The sequence below is a fragment of the Chiloscyllium plagiosum genome, unplaced genomic scaffold, assembly GCF_037043375.1.
Source record: "Chiloscyllium plagiosum isolate Xiang-an unplaced genomic scaffold, Cpla_swu_hap1 HiC_scaffold_32, whole genome shotgun sequence".
In the NCBI taxonomy this organism is placed as follows: domain Eukaryota; kingdom Metazoa; phylum Chordata; class Chondrichthyes; order Orectolobiformes; family Hemiscylliidae; genus Chiloscyllium; species Chiloscyllium plagiosum.
Genome location: NW_028270170.1, coordinates 18,826,013 through 18,842,422, shown reverse-complemented (window position 1 = coordinate 18,842,422; position 16,410 = coordinate 18,826,013). Strand labels below are relative to the sequence as shown.

General features: G+C 41.5%; 1 protein-coding gene across 4 annotated transcripts in view; it reads right to left on the bottom strand.

The window, feature by feature from the left end:
• Positions 1 to 16,410, bottom strand: part of nbr1a (NBR1 autophagy cargo receptor a) — a 74,211-nt gene that overhangs the window by 57,317 nt on the left and 484 nt on the right. The gene's annotated exons all lie outside the window — the stretch shown is intronic.

Below are 16,410 nucleotides of genomic sequence, written 5' to 3'. Positions count from 1 at the left end.
TGTCTTTTTGAGTTAAGGTAAGCATTTCTTGCAGTCCAAACTTTGAAGACAGGCTTCCAGAATTAGTCCACAGCTTCACTAGATCCACTGTCACAATTCCCATTTGATTATAGGGCAAGATGGTCAGCAGAGTTGCTAATTGGGAGAAGACTCCACACCAGGTTAACTCTGATCTTCCATACCCAGGGGGAGTGAGGTGGTGAAACTGCAATGCCAGACAAGACTCCATTAAGCAAATTTACTCCAGGACATGACATTTGGTATCGGAACCACAGCAATAGCCTTGCATGGGTAAGAGGCATGGCCAATGAGAGGTCAGGTTCAGTTACACATAAAGTTCAGGTAGGTGCGACAGTCCTGAACAAGCATGTAGACCATATGAAACTTGCAAACGGTGCGAAAGCAAACCATGCCCAACTTTTTGACTGCATTTCCAACAGGGGCCTATGGAAGCCTGTGGGTTCTCCCTCATTGTCAAATGTTGAAGATACTTTTGAATCGGACATGGACACTGTGGATGTCACTATTTCAACACCTTAGCCACTTGAAGAGGAGAATGAATTTTTTACGAGACGCTGTGGGCTCTCTAATGCATTACACACTGCCCGTATCAGAGGCAGAGTGGAAAGAACCTGACCCGATGCTAAAATGCCCCAGGAGGAGCAACAAAAAAAGAACAGGCCTAAGTCCTCAGTTTCAAAAGGGAAGGAACATAGTGATTGTAACAAGGTCAGCCGGGTAGACCTCATAGAATATGAGTTCCCTGATTGCAGCTGTTAATCTGGACCAATCAAGGAACTCTGGCTGACAGATAACAGGAATGTATAAAGTTGTTTGATGTTTGGGATTTGTCCACTCTGGTGGATTTTCAATTAAATCATTAGGACTTGAAAAAAAATCATTAGGACTTGTATGTCTCTGGAGAAGGAGCACACGGTGTCCACCAACACCCTGGAGTTGTTTAGGGTGAGGTGGGTGCCGCAGGGAGTGGAGTGCATTATTTCCCCCTCCAATTCTATTTTGATTTAGTTCCTACCCTCCCCCTCACTGTTTTGATCACACAGCACTGCCCTTTGATGTGAAGGGCAGTGTTTGTCACTGGCCACCCGGGTGTTTTCCTATCTTCCTGGTGGTGGAAATTGAATAAAGATTTGTGCAGTTTGTGTCTTTCACTGTGTCTCACACCTGCACACACACACCACGGGTGCTGGGGATAAAATAAGCACTACCGCACTTAGGTGGTAGTGTGGGGGTTAAATTATTAGAAAAAAAAAAGAGAAAAAAAAAACCAAACAGGAGTGTATAAAGTTGTTTGATGTTTGGGATTTGTCCGCTCTGGTGGATTTTCAATTAAATCATTAGGACTTTAAAAAAAACAGGAGTGTATGTCTCTGGAGAAGGAGCACACTGTGTCCACCAACACCCTGGAGTTGTTTAGGGTGAGGTGGGTGCCGCAGGGAGTGGAGTGCATTATTTCCCCCTCCAATTCTATTTTGATTTAATCCCTGCCCTCCCCTTCACTGTTTGATCACGCAGCATGACCCTTTGATGTGAAGAGCACTGCTTGTCATGGCCACTTGGGTGTTTCTTTTCTTCTTGGTGGTGCTGGAAATTGAATAAAGATTCGTGCACAAAAAAAACAGGAGTGTCAGACATTCTGTTCACTCTGAGAGTTGGCTCTGAGGAAGTTGGATCAGTGTCAAGGGCTCTCCATATGTAAATGAAAGGTGGCTTGGTGACGGGATACCGGTCTTGGTGTACTTATTTCAGCTATCATTGAAGTCTTTTGAACGAATATAAAACAAAATTCCAACTGTTTTGCTTTTATTGTAGAGGGAATCCTGAGTTGGTGGAAGTCATAGTTTCATCAGGGAACCAAAAATGTAAAAGACACGGAATCTCAGTGGCTGGATTGGAGAGAAAGATGGAGCAGACAGGTGGGAAGGAAGGAGACAGGTAGGACAGGTCAGAAGGTACTTGGAAATTGATGGAATGAAAATTGGGTAAGCTGTATGCTCCGTTAGAGTATTGTTCAGGGTGTAGGTTTGCTCGCTGAGCTGGAAGGTTTAGTTTCAGATATTTCGCCACCATACTAGGTAACCTCTTCAGTGAGCCTTGGGATAAAAGCACTGCTGGTGTTTCCTGCTTTCTATGTTTGGGTTCCTTTGGGCTGGTGATGTCATTTCCTGTGGTGGTAATTTCTTATGGTGTTGTCATTTCCGGTTTATTTCTCGAGGGGTGGTAAATGGGGTCCAAGTCAGTGTGTTTGTTGACAGAGTTCCAGTTGGAATGCTATGCTTCTAGGAATCCTCGTGCGTGTCTCTGTTTGGCTTGTCCTACAATGTATGTAAGTATACTGGTGAGAAAGGGTCATGTCGCTTTGCAGCCAGTTGATGTTCATGTATCCTGGTGGCTAGTTTTCTGCTTGTTTGGATAACACATCCATCCTAGGACAAGCCAAACAGAGACATGCACGAGAATTCCGAGAAGCAAGGCATTCCAACCGGAACCCTATCTACAAACGCATTGACTTGGATCCTATTTACTACCCCCTGAGAAAAAAAACAGGAAATGACATCACCATAGGAAATGATACCACCACAGGAAATGGCATCACCAACCCAAGGAGACCCAAACATATAAAATAGAAAGCAGGAAACACCAGCAGTGCTTCGTCCGGAGGTTCACTGAAGACGCTACCCAGTATGGTGACAAAACATCTGAAAATGAACCTTCCAGCTCAGCAAGCAAACCTACATCCAGAATCTCAACCTAAGTTACAAATCTTCTCACAACTTTATAGAGTATTGTTCGGTCAATTAAGATGAAAATGAATTTCCCTATGCTGTTAGACATCAGTAGTGACACTAGACTTTTGCCTGAAACGTCGATTTTGCTGCTCGTCGGATGCTGCCTGAATTGCTGTGCTCTTCCAGCACCACTGATCCAGAATCTGGTTTCCAGCATCTGCAGTCATTGTTTTTACCTTGGAGATTAGAGAAGTCTTGGGCACAAGGGTCAAATAAAGAAATGGTAAATTTAAGACTGATACCTGTAAGTATTTAAAAATAAGGTAATCAGCAATCCCAATCCACAAAGTATCTCAAAAAATTATCTACATCTCCATACAAAAGTCACAAGGACCTTCAATTCAAAAGGTATGAGCATGATTCTCACCATTAATGGTGTTGGGCATATTGAGTAGCAGCACACATAAGTATAAATCAGTGTGTGAATTTAGAGTTGCTTTCAGGTTGCACAGTCAAAATTCAATTACTAAACTGCATATTATTTTGAGAGGTGTGATTGACCCATGGGTGTAGTCTGGTGACTAAGTGAGCTATGATTGGTCATTGGTACTTTTCACGTGTTTCAAAGCATCCATACAGATCCAAGGTATAGTATCTGGTATGTGTCAACCCACTTTATTTACATGATTCCCCAGTACATTCCAGCCATATTATACTTTATGCTACACACTCACAACAGAATCATTTCAGGAAATATATTTAGTCTCGTTGCCTGCATCGTTCAATCCTGAAAGAAAGGCTGTGTCGTGATTTGCATCTCGGCTTCACTGATGTGCTTCATTGAAAATCAGAATTAGTTGCACAGGTTTTTCAATTAAATTTCCACAAATTTGATGTTTTTACATTTCAGCATAGCTAACAGGCAGACTCACAATGAAATAATTACTATTTTCAAGCCAATTTGATTGCAGTTTCCCCTCAAGCTGGGCTGACAGTTAACCATGACTATAGAAACTAAATTTACTCCAACAGTACACTTGAAGCTGAATCAACTCATCACCATAACATATATTTAAAAGAAAATTCTAGGTCCTAAATAAGAGGTATGAAAGTCGGTTTAAATCTTCTTAGTTTTAATTTTTTTCAAACTAAAATGCACAGAGTTTTTCTTTTGTCTTGGAGCTAGTATATTAGCATAGACTGAGGATAGGCGAACTGATGGAGGACAGAATTGAGGTGGTGGTGGGAGGGCATTATCGGGATGGCAACCTATTCCTAGTAGTGCAACAGGGATCAATGGTGGGGCCACAATTATTTACAAGCTACATCGGTGTTTGGATATGGAAAGTGAATGTACTATTGCCAAGTTTATGGATGGGCAGGAAAGTAAATAAGAGTGTGACACAGTCTACAAGCAGGCAAAAACTTGGCAGATGGTATATAATATGAGAAAATCTGAGGCCATGCACTTTGGCAGGAAGAATAGAAAACCTGCGTATTACTTGAATGGGGAAAAAAATAGCATAAAGCTATAGTACAAGGATTTCAGAGTCCCTACATCATAAAAAGCTAACATAGAAGCTCAGCAGGTATTATGAAGGCAAATGCATGCTAGCTTTAAGTTCAAAAGGGAACAGAGTATATTAATAATCGTGAGATCTGCTAAAACTACATGATGCACGAGTCAGACAGCACTTGGAGTCCAAACAATTTTGGTCCCCTTATCCAAGAAAAGATATTCAAGTACTGGAGGCTGTCCACAGAAGGTTCAATAGGTTGACCCCAGATATGAAGGGACTGTCTTTTGAGGAGAGGTTGAGTTAAGAATGATAGGCAACCTTATTTAAAGGTATAAAAAGATTTCTAGAGAACTTGACAGGATAGATGTTGAAAGAGACTGGGACCAAAAGGATATAATCTCAGCATAAGAGGTTGCCAACACAATGCAGAAATGAGGAGGAACTTGTCTCAAAGGAATTCTGTGTAGAGGCTGGGTTGTTAAAGTATATTGTGGGGTGAGATAGACAGATTTTAAATCAGTAAAGGAATTGAGGATTATGGGGGTAATGGCAGCAAAGCAAAGTTGATCAGCCACCATCAACAGCCATGGACAACTAGAGAAAAGGGACAGCATAAAGTTAAAAGAAAGGCCTGACAAAAATGCACAAAATAGCAAATTTAAAAAATCCTGTTTAATGGGAATTATACAAAGACCAGTACAGAGCCACAAAACAAGAACTACTTAAAGGAATCAGGAATGGAAACTTGCCAGGGACATGAAAATCAATAAGTAGTAGTTTTATGGTTATGAAAGGAAAAGGGAAAGTGGGTGGTCAGGAGTAATGTTGGCCCATCGAAGTTGAAAGTGAGGATACTGTCAACGATGATGGGAAATGGCAGATATGTTGAATAATTCCTTTGCTTCAGTTTTAACAATAAAAAGAGGATAATGTCAACAGCTGACAAGGGTAAATCAACACAGGACTGAAAGGTGTTGTACTTAAAATGCGCACATTATACAAAACCAGGCAAATTAGTTTGTAGCGCATATTAAAATTGGTGGATGTGATATTGTCAAAAATCACAAAGACATGGCGGCAAGGGGATCAAGGCTGGGAACTAAACATTCAAGGATGCTCATCTTATTGAAAGGACAGGTAAGTGCACAGAAGTGATACTGAATCGGAGACACAGAATCTTGCATGTAGAGTCAAGGAAACACAGAACCATGAGGAGAGTCATATACAAGCCTCCAACCAGTAGTCAGGATGCAGGGAAGAAAATAAATCAAGAGATAGAAAAGTGGTGCAAGAAAATAACCATTACACAACTCATTGGGGATTTTAATACGTAGGTGGACTGGGAAATTCAAGTTGGCAGTGGATCCCAAGAAAAGGAATTCATGGAATGCCCACAAGGTTTTTTTTTGGAGCATCTTGCGGTAGACCTCACCTTGGTTACAGGCAATTCTGGATCAACTGATGTGGCAGAGATGATTGGGGAGTTGAAAGTGAAGCAACTGCTAGGGACCAGTGTCCACAATATGATAGAATTCACCCTGTATTTAAGAGGTGTACAGTAACATCCCAGAGTAGATTGATTACAAAATGACGAAAAGCAAAAGAAAAAGCATGTAAGGTGGGGAAGATTAGTGAGAACTTAGAGGAAAGCAAAACCTTAAAAACCAGTAGAGGATAACTACAAAAAGGAATAAGGGAGGAAAAGGATGAAATATAAGGGTACTCTAACTAGTAATATAAAAAGAATTTCAAGAGTTCCTTTAGCAATCTGAAAGGTAAGAGAGAGGCAAGAGTCGAAATTGCATTGCACCAAAATGAAGCTGGGTAAGTATTAATGAAGAACAAAGAAATGGCAGAGGAACGGAATAGGTACTTTGCATCAGTCTTCATTGTGGAAGACACCAGTAGCTAACCAGAACTTCAAGAGTCAAGGAGCAGAGGTGAGTGTATTGGTCATCACCAAGGATGAAGTCTATAAAATTATGAGATGCGTAGTTAGGGTTGGCAGTCAGAATCTTTTTCCCAGAGTTGAAGTGTCTAATACAAGGGGGCATGCGTTTAAGGTGCGAGGAGGAAAGTTCAAAGGAGATGTGAGGGACAAGTTTTTTTTTAGACAGAGTGTGGTAGGAGTCCAGAATACAATGCCAAAGGGTGATAGTGGAGGCAGATACGATGGGGTGTTCAAGGGCTTTTAGATAAGCAAGGAATGGAGAGATATAGACCAATGGCTCACAGAAAGGATTAGTTTACTTTGATATCAGGTTTGGCATAACATCATGAGCTGAAGGGCCCATTCCTGACCTGTATTGTTCTAGGTTCTACAGCAGGATGATCTGGTGTTGGCAGAGATCCAAAGGAGGTTTTCAACAATGATCCTGGGAATGATGGGCTTGTCACATGAGGAGTGGTTAAGGACCACTAATATCCTTCAGGGAAGGAAATCTACCATCCTCACCTGGCCTGGCCTACATGTGACTCCACACCTACAGGAATGTGATGACTCTCAACTGCCGTCTGAAATGGCCAATCAAGCCAGTTAGTACATCGATCACTACAAAGTCTCAACTAGGAGTCAAAACTGGATGGACCACCTGGCATCACCTTATGCACCAGAAAGAACAGTGGTAAAAACAGCCCTTCAAAGTCCTCAGAGTCATACAACACAGAAACAGACCACTCAAACCAATTAATCAATCTATGCCAAGCATAGATTGGATGTTCATTCCAAACATACATACACATCATACTGTCCCTAATGTCTTTTTTTTTTAATCTTTCTCCTCTCAACTTAATATGCCCCCGAGTCTTGAATTCCCCAACCCTCGGGAAAAGATACCTGCCATTCACATTAACTATACCCCTCATGATTTTGTAAATCTCAAAAGGTCACCCCTCAATCTTTTTCCCTCCAGTGAAAAAAGACACAGTCAATCCAGCCTCTCCTTATAACTCAAATCTTACATTCCCAGGAACATCCTGGTAAATTTCTTCAGAAGCCTCTACAGCTTAATGATATCCTTCTTATAATAAGGAGACCAGAAATGGACACAGTATTCCATAACAGACCTCACCAACACTTTGTACAATCGCAACATAATGACCCAATTCCTGCACTGAAAAAAGTCTGACCAATGAAGACAAGCATACTAAATAGCTATTCATATGTGAAGCAAACTTCAAAGAATTAAGCAACTGAACCCCTAGGTCTCTCTATTCTACACCACATACCAAGGACCTACTTTTAATTGTCCAAGTCCTGTCCTTTTTTTAAACCATTTTTACCAATTCACCATCCATCACCTTACTAACATCTGGGGGCTTATGCCAAAATTTGGAGAGCTTTCTCACAGACTAGTCAAGCAATAACCTAACAGTCATACTCATGGAATCATACCTTACAGACAGTGTCCCACTATCTCTGGATTAGTCCTGTCTCATGTGCAGGACAGGCCCAGCAGAAGTGGTGGCACTGTGGTATACAGTCAAAATGGAGGTGGCCTGAGATTCCTCAACATGGAGTCAGGACCCCATTAAGTCTCATGACTTTAGATTAAACACAGGCAAGGAAACCTCAAGTTGATTACCACATACTGTTCTCCCTTGGCTGTTTAATCAGTACTCTGCCATGTTAAACAATACTTGGAGGACATGCTGAGGGTTAGGGTTAAGACGCAAAATGTATTTTGAGTGGGGAGTTTCAACATCTACCACCAAGAGTGGCTCGGCAGCAACACCACTGATTAAGCTGGTCAGGTTCTAAAAGACACTACTGTTAGACTGCAGCAGACAAAAGGGAACCAACAAGAGGGGAAAACATGCTCATCCTTAATCAATCTGTTGGCTGCACATGCATCTGTCCGAAACAGTATTGGTAAGAGTGACCACTGCACAGTCCTTCTGGAGACGAAGCTCTGCCTTCACATTTTCCTTCATTACGTTGTGTGGCACTAGCAACATGCTAAATTGCACAGAATTCCAACAGATCTAGCAACTCAAGACTGTGTACCCACGAAGTACTGAGAGCCATCAACAGTAGCAGAATTGTACTCCAGCACGACCTGCAACCTCACAGTATGTCATATCCCTGGTGAATCATTCCCAAAACGTCAGGGGATTAATCCTGACTCAATGGAGAGTGGAGGAGGGCGTACCAGGAACAGCACCAAGCAGACAGAGAAATGAGGTGTCAACCTGGTGAAGTGACCAAACAGGCCAAATTGCATGCAAACAGCATAAGCAGCAAGAAATAGATAGAGCCAAGTGAGCCCACAACATGTTCTACAGTCCTGCTATATTCAGTTGTGAATGGTGATGGACAATTAAACAATTCACTGGAAGAGGCAGCTCCCCATTGTCAATGATGGAAGAGCCTCACACAATAGTGCAAAAGATAAGGCTGAAGCACTCACAGCAATCTTTAGCCAGAAGTGCTGAGTGGATGATCCATCCCAGCCTTGTCCAGTCGTCCCAAATATTACAGGTGCCAGTCATTAGCCATTTCGATTCACTCCATGTGATACTGTTATGGACGAGGCAAGACACTCTCAAAACATTTCAAGAAGGTAGCCCAGACCTCGTTGTTTTGAACAGATGTAAAATGGATATTCCAGGAGTGATGTAGCAGGTCAAAACCCCAGTTTTAAACAAAACAGAATTTATTTACAGAGTACCAAATACAAAAGAGAACAGAATACAGAATAACAAACTAACCAAAAACACTACAGATTATCCCAACTTCACGATGCTGTTCTAAGTTCCCTTGGAATTAACACTCCTTGGAAAAACACAGGGTCTTCCAGGAGAGAGAGATGGCAGAGAGATTCAGCATGAAACACCTTCTTCCATGTAGCTGTTTCTTTTAGATTCCCAGCTAACAACTGACCAGCAGCTCTGAACAGCCAGAATGCTCAAAAACCAAACCAAACCAGAGAAAATCTGGGCTGAGAGAATTGGCCTTTTAGTATACAAGTGTTTTTTTTTAAACTTAAAAACATTTTACCCGAGTCGGTATTTGTTAGCCAAAATCAAATTGATCCCAAAATCCATCCAAACCAGATACATCTGAACCTATGCAGTTATAACCCCTCTGGGAAAAAAAAAGACAATATAACCTTGTTAAAGGAGCAGCATTGTCACAACATCAAGAAATGGTTGGAGGCACTGAGTACTGCAAAGACTATGGGCCTGACAACATTCCAACAACAGTACTGAAGACTTGAGCTCCAGGACTTGCTGTTCCTCTAGCCAAATTCTTCCAGTAGTTACAACACTGGCGTTTACCTGACAATGTTGAATCTTGTCCATTATGCCCTGGACACAAGCCAGGACAAATCCAACCTAGCTATCTATTACCCAAACAGTCTATTCTTGATCATCTTGGAGTGCAATCAAGCAGCTCAGCAATAACCTACTCAATGCCCATTTTGGGTTCTACCAGAGCCACGCAGCTTCTAACGTCATTACAGCTGTGGTTCAAACATGGAACAAAGGGCTGAATTCTGAGTAAGAATGAGAGACAGAGTGACAGCCCTTGATATCAGGCCACATTTAACCAAGTACAGCATCAAGGAGCTCTAGAAAAGCTGGAAACAATGGGCATCAGTGGGCAAACTCTCTACTGGTTGGAGTCATACATAGCAGACAAGAAAATGGTTGTGGCTGTAAGAGGTCAGTCATCTCAGCTCTAGGGCATCACTGCAAGAATTTCTCAGGGTGGTATCCTCGGCCCAACCATCCTCAGCTGCTTCATCAATGACGTTCTCTCCATCACACACAGTCAGGTGGGAATGTTCACCGATGACTGCACAATGTTCAGTGCCAGTCGCAATAGCTCAGGTAGTGAAGTAATCCATACTCAAATACGTGAAGATCTGGACAGTATCGAGGCTCAGGCTGACAAGTGGCAAGTAATGTTCATATCATACAATTGCCTGGCAATGACCATCTCCAATAAGAGACAATCTAGCCACCATAATTTGACACGCAGTGATGTTACCATCACCAAATCCCCCACTATCAACCTCCTGGATGTTACCATTGACCAGAAACTCAACAATCTTGCCACATAAACACAGAAGCAACAACAGCAGATTAGAGGCTAGTAATAGTGTAGTGAGTAACTCACTTCCTGACTGCCAAATGCTTTGTCCACTATCTACAAGACAAGTCAGGAGTGTAATGGAATACTCCCGACTTGGCTCGATGGGTGCAGCTCCAACAGCACTCAAGAAGCTTGACATCATCCTGGACAAAATAGCCTACTTGATTGGCTGCACATCCACAAACATCCATTCCTTCCACCACTGACATGCTGGACAGCACTATGTACTATCTACAAAATACACAGCAGACATTCACCAAACGTCCTTAGATAGCAACTTCCAAACCCATAACCACTTGCGTCTAGAAGGACAAGGGCAGCAAGTACTTGGGAACACTACTATTTGCAAGTTCCCCATCAAGCCACTCATCATCCTAACTTGGAAACATACTGCTACTCCTGCACAATTGCAGAGTCAAAATCCTGGAATTCCCTCCATAAAGGAATTGTGGGTCATCCTACAGCAGGTGGATTGCAGTGGTTTAAGAAGGCAACTCACTACCACCTTTTCAAGAACAACTAGGGATGGGCAATAAATGATGTCCTGCCAGAGATGCCCATATCCTACAAATGAATAAAAACAACTCTAGGTCTATACTCAAAGGAGTTTAGAAGGATGAGGGGAGATCGCATTGAAACTTACACAATACTGAGAGGCCTGTACAGAGTGGATATGAAGATGATGTGCCCACTAGCAGGAGAGACAAAGACAGTCACAGATTGATGGGGTGCCCCTTTAGAGCTGAGATGAGGGGGATTTTCTCAGCCAGAGGGCAAGTAGATGGTGGTAGATATTTGGAACTCTCTCTTCCACCAAGGCAGTGAATGCTGGATCACTTGCTAACTTAAAACCTGAGATCGATAAATTTTTGTCAAGCAAAGATATTGAGGGATATGGGTGAAACGCAGGTATATGTAGTTAAGCCACAGATCAACTACTGAATGGTGGAACAGGTTTGAGGAGCAGAATGGCCGGCTGCTGTTCCTATCTCGTTCAATGCTAGAGTAGGCCTGATGGGCTAAATGGACTATCTGTACTCACGCCTTATCGACTTTTATTTGTTCCTTGTGGAAGCTGGTGCTGCTTCTGGAGTGAAATAGCCAGTCAATAGTTTTTTCAAATCCAAGCCATCATATGTCACATAGCATTCAGATTATATCTTAAGAATGCTTAATCATGCACAATGTTAGAGAATAAAATAAGAATTTTGACCAAGTGAAAACTGCAGAATCCAAAGCAGGAAGGAAATAACTGGGAAAAAAAAAGAACTCAAATCTAAACATGCTGAATTAACACCATTCACAGCATAAAAGTGTTGAGAAGGCTATTCCAAGAAGTGAACAAGTTTTAAGCTTTTTGAGTGTTAAAAATCAGTTTGATTCAGTGATGATATTCAAGGACACACAGATTCCTTTGTACATTTATACTTTATAATTTGTGAGAAGATTTGTAGCTCGGGTGCTCGTTGTTGTGGTTCTGTTCGCCGAGCTGGTAATTTGTGTTGCAGACGTTTCGTCCCCTGTCTAGGTGACATCCTCAGTGCTTGGGAGCCTCCTGTGAAGCGCTTCTGTGATCTTTCCTCCGGCATTTGTAGTGGTTTGAATCTGCCGCTTCCGGTTGTCAGTTCCAGCTGTCCGTTGCAGTGGTCGATATATTGGGTCCAGATCGATGTGCTTATTGATTGAATCTGTGGATGAGTGCCATGCCTCTTGGAATTCCCTGGCTATTCCCTGTTTGGCTTGTCCTATAATAGTAGTGTTGTCCCAGTCGAATTCATGTTGCTTGTCATCTGCGTGTGTGGCTACTAGGGATAGCTGGTCGTGTCGTTTCGTGGCTAGTTGGTACTCATGGATGCGGATCGTTAGCTGTCTTCCTGTTTGTCCTATGAGGTGTTTTGTACAGTCCTTGCATGGGATTTGTACACTACAACTGGACAACCTGGAACTGACAACCGGAAGCAGCAAATTCAAACCACTACAAATGCCGGAGGAAAGATCACAGAAGCGCTTCACAGGAGGCTCCCAAGCACTGAGGATGTCACCTAGACAGGGGACGAAACGTCTGCAACACAAATTACCAGCTCGGCGAACGGAACCACAATACTTTATAATCTCTTTCCATTTAAGAAATACTCTGCATATTGGATAACCTCAGAATTTTCTATGTTGCATTCCATCTTACACGAACTTGCTCACTTATCAAGTCTGCCCCAAATTCTCTTGAAATGAGTTTGCATTTTCCTTACAACACACATTCCTACCTAGCTTTCTGTCATCTGCAAACTTTAAAATACTACATTTATTTCCATATCCAAAACACTGCTTCATAATGTTAAACACTACAGCACCAATTTCTTCCCTTGAATTTACGTTTCAGGGAGATTTGTGGCTCTTCTCAGGTGAGGATAGATACAACATAATAATTAAACTTCTCTGCCATTTTTCTACTTCCCATTCATGACTCTCTCTGCAGTGGACCCACATTTATAGAACATAGAACAGTACAGCACAGACCAGGCCCTTCAGCCCACGATGTTGTGCCGACCACTGATCCTCATTTATGCACCCTCAAATTTCTGTGACCATATGCATGTCCAGTAGTCTCTTAAATGTCCCCAATGACCTTGCTTCCACATTCCAACGCATTCCATGCTCTCACAACTCTCTGTGTAAAGAGCCCTTCATTCTTCTATAGTCTGAACCAATCCAGTGTCTTCATATGTCAGTCCTGCCATCCCGGTAATTAGTTTGGTAAACCATCACTGCACTCCCTGCAGAGCCAGAACATCCTTCCTTGATAAAGGAGGCCAACACTACAAACAATTATCTAGGCGTGATCTCACCAAGACCCTGTACAATTGCAACAAGATATAATTATCCTGTACTCAAATACTCTAGTTGTCAATGCCAAATTGTAATTTGCCTTCTTCACCACTTGTCGCACCTACATGCTTGCTTTCAGCAAAGGTGTATTTCTACTTCTTCTTCCAATCTATCCCCATTCAGATCATAATTCCTGTTTTTGTTACCAAAGTGGATAAGTTCATACTTATCAACATTATGTTTCATCTGCATGCATTTGGTCACTCAGAAAAACTTACCCAATCACACTGAAGCATCACTGCATCCTGCTCGCAGCTCACCCATCCACCTAGCTTTGTGTTGTCTGCTAAACTTGGAGTTATTAATTTAGTTCCCTCATCTAAACCATTAGTGTACATTACGAGTAAGTGGGGTCCAATCACTGAGCCTTGAAGTACCACACTTGGAACAAGAACTATTTATTGCTACTCTGTTTCCTGTCTACCGACCAATTGTCTGTCCACATCAATCCACTGATACAGACATGTGCTTTAGTTTTATATGCTAATTTCTTGTAGGACATTATCAAGAGTTTCCTGAAAGTCAAAGCATACCTATTGCTTCCCCTTCGTCAGCTCTACTAGTAACAAAAAATTCTAGAAGATTTTTCAAGCATGATTTTTCTTTTGTAAATCCATGCTCACTCTGTCCAATCCTATCACTGTTTTCCAATTGTTCTGATGTTAAATGTTTTATAATGGGCTCCAGCATTTTCCTGATAACCAATATCATGCTATGATTCAATTTTCTCTCTACCTCCTCTTTTCAAAAAAAAGGTGGGGTTACATTAACAACCGTCCAATTGATAAAAAATAGTTTCAGTCTTTCGAAATTTTTTAGATGACCACTAATGCATCCACTATTTCTAGGAGTACTTCCTGAAATACTCTTGGATGTAGATTTTCAGGCCCTATGGATTCATTGGCCTTAATCCCAACAATTTCCCTAACACCATTTCCCTACTAATTCTGATTTCCTTCAGTTCCTCTTTGTCACTAGATCCTGTGTTCCCCAACACTTCTGGGACATTATCTGTCCTTCGTGATAGCAAAAACAATTTATACATTTAATTCACTGTCCATTACAACTTTCCCTATTTCTGATTGTTAGGATGTACATTGTTTTTTGCAACTAATCATTTTCTCTTCACATAAAAACTAATTTCAAAAGCTTCAGTATCTATGTTCCTGCAAGCTTGATCTCATATTTGATTTCCACCAATCTCTTAATCCGTTTATACTCCTTTACTGAAATATGAAAAACACCCTGCTGGGTCCTCAGGTCTGCCGCTGTTTTTGGACAAGTTATATGCCCCTTCCCTGGATCAAACATTATCCTTAGTTTCACTTATTAGCCATGCTTGGGCCACCTTTCCAGCTTTAGTTTTGTGCCAGATAGGAATAAACAGTTATTGTAGTCCCTCTGAGAATTCTTCAAACATTCGCCATTACCTACCTACTATCATCATTCCTTTAAGTCCCCAAATTTATCACATTTCCTTTTCACATAACTGAAGATACTTTTCAAGTCCACTTTGATGCTTCCTGTCTAGATTAGATTCTTATTCTATTACTGACATGAATGTTACCCTGAACAAGCTTTCTTCACTGTTTAAGTTACCATTGGTAGGATAAACATCTCACCCATCTGATTTTGGCATTGATTGCCCAAACAAATCACAATGACATTTGGTGTCAATAAAGTTTTATCCGTTTAGGTAAATCGAGCCACGTCAAGCTACATTTCTAGGGCTCTGTTCAGGAGCTTTTGCTTACAACTTGATGATAATAAGGGGCAAAATATTTTAAATGCTTTAAAATAATTTAGAATGAATTGCTTTCCAAAGTACAAGTGCAAGTCAACTGGATCATTGAGTGAATGCTTACACATAAAAAATTAACAAGACAGCCTTGTAGAAAAACTTAGAATCCATTACCACTGGAAGTTTTGATAGCAAAAGTACACTGTCAAGGAATTTGGGACACCATTGTATGCTGAGTGACTCAGTCAAACAATTTCAGCCTGAAATCTGCAAGTCAGAATCTTTTAAAACTGCAAGCATGATCTGATATCCTGTTTAATTTTAGTTAGATTTCACACTACTACCTTAAAAAAAACTGCATGCTTGCTATCCAGCAAAAACATGATAAGCGCATACTGAAGTAAATATCATGAGTCAGGGCGCATCACATTATAAATAAGTTCAGGATCTGAAATGGTTCCCACTGAGATCGGTAATAATGTCACATCATGATTTGTCTCATGGAAAAAGTGAAACAGAGTTGATGTTCACGTAAACCCAAGTAAACAACAAAGGTGGGAGCAACATTCTACCAAGTAAATATTTATATTTGTAATCAACGTACTGGCAATTCTACATAAAACCAAACTGTTTATTTTAACCAGGAAACCTAGATGAAAGAGCAGAATCACGAATGCAAGGAGTCATTACTGAACATTTTAACCAATATGTGAAGCAACATTATAAATTGAGCACATCATCCCACGTCTGACACATACCAGAAAGAGCCAGATTTGGTCGGAGAAACAAAACATAGTTCAAATCTGGTGTTGAAAGAATATTACAAACAACTACTGAGAATCACAATTCACTCAAACTTTTATGAAGTATCACAGAAGGGCAATATTTGAGAATGTTTGGGAAATGCTTTAGAATAACAATAGCTTTAATACCAACACAAAAACAGCTATATCAAAAGCAAACAGGATTATGAGCGTGATAAAACTGCACCTTGTCCTTATTTGTTGAGAGATGGGAAAATTTTGGGGTACATATTCTTGCCCCAGTTGGTGAGCAGTCCAAATGGGATTCGGGAGTGGAGGGATTAAACACAGGGTGTGACAGATAGGCAACATGGGGGGAGTACAAAGTAACCACAGTGTCTGCAAGGTGGTAAATTCAGGATTGTAGGGAGGGCAAATGCAGGGTCTGAAAATGGGAATGAGGATTGGGAAGTGTGATTCAAAGTCTGAGGGGGAAGTGAGACCACATGCAGGGCTTGGGAATGGCGTAGAAGTGCAGGGCTGGGGTGGGCATAGATGTAGGATGGGAAGAGAGAAGTTGATTTTGGGGTGCGGGATGGCAAGCAGTGTGAAGAGTTGATGGGGGAAGGGTGAAGAGCTGACGCGGGGAGAGGGGTGAAGAGCTGACGCGGGG